Genomic DNA, 6,000 nt, shown 5'->3' on the forward strand with positions numbered 1-6,000 from the left:
GTATGTATTGCACAGCTGTTTCTAGCACTTCTGCATGGTTTTGCACTTTCATATTAGTTCCATACTGCATTTCATTGTCTGAGTACTTGTAGTTTGTGCAATTAAAATTGAATCTAATCTAATCTACTAAAATCTGTAAACCTGTGAAAACTAAACACTAGCAAACAAAAAGTTATAACAGCATTTTAATTTTGGGAATACATTTAGATATTTATTTTAACTGTTTTGGTGTGATTTGTCTGTAAATTTTAACCAGTCCAGATCTTCACCCATCCAGTGTGTCTGGAAGTTTGGAAAGTTATCATGCTTACAAGATGAAGTGTGTGAACTGCCCTTCTCTTTGCTATCACTAAGCAGTGCAGCTTTAATTTGGGTGCAATGTCTCAAAATTTGATCACTTGCCAATCGTTACCAATACAATGTTCTTGCAAATTTAAAAAAAGATCCATCAAATACTTTTAAAGCTACTTTGTTCACAAGACCAAGTGTCTTCTATAGTTTCCATTTCCTTGCTTTATTTCCACATGATACCTGTACCAGGTATAGGTCGTCATCCTTGTGATGTTTTTGTGAAGCAGTAATAAGATCTATTAAATTCCTATTGTTTTGTCACATGCACAAGGTCAAATGCTGTCTGCTATCATCCTCCCCTTTACTGCCACTGTTTGGCATTGCTCCAGTTTTGGGGCAATCTGTCTAAAAACTTGACCAGTTCCACTTCATCACCCAGAAAATGTGTTTGCAAAGTTCAAAAAAGATCCATTAAATACCTTTTGAGTTAAGGTGTTAATGAGTCAAGTGTCTGAAACTTCCATTTTCTTTGATATCACTATGCTGTGCTGCTTGTACTAAGACCTGTAGTTTTGTTTGAACCAGATCAGAGATATTATAATATTTTTATTATCATCCCATAAAAGTACAATGCTTAATTTTCTACCAGATCAGCTTTGAAATCATCAATATTTTCCCATCATGGATTTTGGTGTATTTTACATTTTACTGGTGACGACCAGTCTGGCTCTTTATACAGGTAAGAAACTCATATGTATATTAATTTTAAATTGGTGCAGTTGTCCACTGCAGTCTGTCTGTAGCTGGGGGGTAGTGGTGTATCCTCACATATCCATGTCGGTGGGGTTCCTGTCCCCTGTAATGTGTGTGGATTTTGCACATTGCCCCTTATATGGGTTTCCACCCACAGTCAAATATCATGAAGTTGATTTTAATCACATTTAACCTGCTGGTGTAACAATTGTAACCATGTAGCCATTCACTTCTCTCTCTTTTCCCTGTCAGTCTGTTTGCCTGTCTGTCTTTCAGCTGGGAATGGTCCACACATCATTACAGATCCACATGTTAATGCCATCATGGGTGGTGAATTCACACTGAACTGTAGGAATTTGAGTAATATCAGTGTGTCACAGGTTCAATGGTCGTGGGAATCATCAGAGAAGCCTGAAGAAAAAATTGTTGTATTTAACAAACAGTTCGGGACAAATGACCTGAGTCCCAAATTCAGGGGCAGAGTAACTTTCTTCAATCATTCCCAGCATCATGTGTCCATCCAAGTCTCAGACGTGATGATGAATGACACCGGAAACTACACCTGTCAGTACAGCACCTTCCCCAGCGGCATCTTTCAAGCGACCACCACAGTAACCGTAACAGGTAAGAGCAGAGATGTTATGCTGAATGGTTTGCATGCTTTACTAACTAATACACACACAGACGTTAAATTACCTCTTGATAAAATAAAAAGTGATATTTTTTATGAAGGTTATACAGAGAACAGATGTATCCTTAAGAATACCAGTGTCACTATGTGCCATCATCTATATTATATATGTTGTAAATGGTCGTAGTATATCAGTAATAGATAACTACATTGTCACTGTATTTTAGCATATTTTGCTATGAAGCTGAGTTCTGTTGAGTTCAGTTTAGACGGTCTCACACTTCACAGAGCCCCCCCATGGAGCTTCCCTTTGGATTCTGGGAACTGTCATGACTGCCCTGCTGTTCACAGTCCTGCTGGTTGCCTCTGTGTATGTCACCCTAAAACAGTATGTACGCTTCATTATTGGATAATCTGAAGGCTGGCGGTGTATTTTTACACAGATGTTAATCTGTGTAAAAATGTAACCATGGTGTGAGTGGAACCAACTGCAACTCAACATCAACAAGACCAAGGAACTGGTGGTTGACTTAAAAAGACTACGGTCTCCTGCTACTCCCCTGTCCATTAGGGGGGTGGATGTGGAGATCGTTCAGGACTACAAGTACCTCGGCATCCACCTGGACAATAAGCTGGACTGGTCAAAGCACTCTCTGGCCACCTACAAGAAGGGTCAAAGTAGGATGTACTTCCGACGGAAATTCAGGTCTTTTAGAGTCTGCAACACTATGCTGCGGATGTTTTATGAGTCTGTGGTGGCCAGCGCCATTTTCTTCTCTGTAGCCAGCTGGGGTGGCAGCATGAAAGTGGCAGAGGCCAAGAGGCTCAACAAACTTATCAGGAAAGCGGCTTCTGTACAGGGCTGTGGAGTCGGAGTCGAGGAGTCGGAGTCGGAGACAATTTTGGGTACCTGGAGTCAGAGTCCGCAAAAAGTTAACCGACTCCGACTCCTACTAAATTTATCCCAAGGTCAGCAGACTGATTCAAGCTGATAGAAGAGCAACTTTGACTGAAATAACCACTCGTTACAACCGAGGTATGCAGCAAAGCATTTGTGAAACCACAACACGCACAACCTTGAGGCGGATGGGCTACAACAGCAGAAGACCCCACCGGGTACCACTCATCTCCACTACAAATAGGAAAAAGAGGCTACAATTTGCACGAGCTCACCAAAATTGGACAGTTGAAGACTGGAAAAATGTTGCCTGGTCTGATGAGTCTCGATTTCTGTTGAGACATTCAAATGGTAGAGTCAGAATTTGGCGTAAACAGAATGAGAACATGGATCCATCATGCCTTGTTACCACTGTGCAGGCTGGTGGTGGTGGTGTAATGGTGTGGGGGATGTTTTCTTGGCACACTTTAGGCCCCTTAGTGCCAATTGGGCATCGTTTAAATGCCACGGCCTACCTGAGCATTGTTTCTGACCATGTCCATCCCTTTATGACCACCATGTACCCATCCTCTGATGGCTACTTCCAGCAGGATAATGCACCATGTCACAAAGCTCGAATCATTTCAAATTGGTTTCTTGAACATGACAATGAGTTCACTGTACTAAAATGGCCCTCACAGTCACCAGATCTCAACCCAATAGAGCATCTTTGGGATGTGGTGGAACAGGAGCTTTGTGCCCTGGATGTGCATCCCACAAATCTCCATCAACTGCAAGATGCTATCCTATCAATATGGGCCAACATTTCTAAAGAATGCTTTCAGCACCTTGTTGAATCAATGCCACGTAGAATTAAGGCAGTTCTGAAGGCGAAAGGGGGTCAAACACCATATTAGTTTGGTGTTCCTAATAATCCTTTAGGTGAGTGTATATACATACAGAGGAGTCGGAGTCAGAGTCGGAAGATTTAGAAACTGAGGAGTCGGAGTCGGAGCATTTATCTACCGACTCCACAGCCCTGCTTCTGTAGTGGGTGAGGAACTCGACAGCTTGGAAATGATGGCTGAACGGAGAATATTGTTCAGACTTCAGTCCATCATGAACAATGCTGATCACTCGCTCCACAGTGTGGTGGCTGATCAGAGAAGCACTTTTAGCTACAGGCTGACTAGCATTAAGTGCTCCATTGAACGCCACAGAAGATCTTTCCTACCTACAGCCATCAGACTCTATAACTCCTCACACTGATCTCACACTATGGAAATAATTACCATAGTGAAATACACACAGCCTCAGAGAGTCAGAATACTTTTCCCTTTTTTATTTGAAACGCATTTGTTTATAGGTTTAACATCAGGGGATCACTATGAAGAGGATGTAACATCCACCCCAAAAGCCGGTTTCCCACCACACCTCCCAGTCCCCTCCCACTGACCCTTGTACCTCAATAGGAATAATAATTATAACAACAATATAATCATAATAATATTCGTCATTGTCTTTTTAATCCATTTAGCACTAGTATTTAAATATGAAAAATAACAAAGGAAAAAATGTAAATGAAAAATATATGATTTCTGTTTTTGTTGTTGTTTTTTTCCAGCAGTGGTGACCTGTGTTGCTCCCTTCACTTCTCAGTAAGTCACAGGTGAGGAAAGTGTGAACTGCGGCTTTTCCTCTCCCTCCCCACAACCGCAAAGCAGATCTGAGACAGTGACCTGCCTCCATCCTCTGTGTGTGCATTTACCCCACTGCGCATACATTGTCTTTCAGGACTTCATTGTTCCTTATTTAGTCTTTAGCCAGGACATCTGTTAACAGGGGGGCAAAAAGGGGTCGGAGGAATACACCCGTTTCATTTTTGGCTTGGTGCATGTGCTGTCCCTCGATTCAGCATGGAATCTCTTTAATCTCATTTGGGTGAATTCACACTGAAGGTCTCCCCATCACTAGCTAACCCACCAGCAAACGTTCATGACGATATTGTGTATAAGTGGGAGTCTAACACAGATTTGACTTCAGATTCTTTCCACCCTAATGGAAATAATTACTATCTTCGTCTCTCTGTCCACTTCCCTGCATGTTCCACTTTGACTATGCTGATCAAGGTTATCAAGCTTCCGAATGACATGATTTCAGCTGCAATCCTCAAAACAGTCTGGGAATTAGCCATCAACAGACCATGGAATTCCCCCAAACCCTCAAGTTCCTGCTCACATTTATCCCTTATTTGTTCTGTATGCATGAAACGTGGCAGCTTGACACTATGCAGAAAGAGAGAATGTCACACAGCTTGGCTCTGTGTTCGGGAGTGACAGTGTCAGGAGGGAGTCTGCTGACTAGGAAAGACTCTACACCGAGTCACCAGCAGAGCAGAGTGGTGGAGGACGATGATGCAGGTGGCGGAGGGGGTGCTCTAATTAGGGGAGTCATTCATTCAGGAAATTGCCGCTCAGACGCCATTGTCTTCCATGATGGGTCATCAGACCACACACAGCAAAAGACTCATTGCCTGAAAATGCAGAACCAAACACCACAGGAAATCCTTTCTACCTGTGGCAATAAGAGTGTATAACTCTTCCCCTTTCTGTAGGTGATCTTTTTCAGCATTTATGTCATTAGGTTCTCATTCGGATTGTACAATATTACTCATCTGCTTTTTATTTACTCACCTGTATGCTATGAATGTTTTTTTCATCCCCTCATCACAAGCTGCTATCTCATTTTATTCATGGCACAAACACAAACTCACTTTTCATAACCACTTGCACTAATATTGCAAAATTATTTTATTACATCTGTTATAGTTATTTGTTACTTTGTTAAAATTATTTTGTTATTCTGTTTGCACTATTACTACTGTTCTTTTTAAGCTCTTTACTGTCTTATCTTTATTCCTCTTGTTTCACTGAGCATGTTTAAGACAAAAGAATTTCCCTCGGGATAAATAAAGTTCTTTTCTTATCTTACTCCTTCATGAGTGGCAACCTGAAATGGAGTTCCGTACAGCACGGCGGCAGGCCTGTATTACAGTTTTTCTCCATCGGTTTGGCTCATTTCTTGAAACAGAAATTACATTCTTAAAACTATAAGATCATTTGGCCAAACAGTCTTACAGTTCTGCGTAACATTATAGCTCACTAGCAAAAGTTCATATCTTTCCCAAAACTGTTCACACATGCTTCAAAATAGATTCCTTTCCCATATAAAGAGTCAGTCAATCAAAATGCCATCAAAATGTCAAAGATCTTTCTCAATTGCTTTGGCTCATTTGCATTCACTTACATACATTAGAGTACATAAAAATGTATACAGTATTCTGTACATGTATGAAATATAAACACAAACAAAAAACAAGAAAAATTATATCTAGTCTACAGTAGGGCTTACAGTAAATAAAGTTTCACAACCACAGTAACACTTTCAC

This window comes from Paramormyrops kingsleyae, chromosome 9 (genome assembly GCF_048594095.1).
Source record: "Paramormyrops kingsleyae isolate MSU_618 chromosome 9, PKINGS_0.4, whole genome shotgun sequence".
Lineage (NCBI taxonomy): Eukaryota > Metazoa > Chordata > Actinopteri > Osteoglossiformes > Mormyridae > Paramormyrops > Paramormyrops kingsleyae.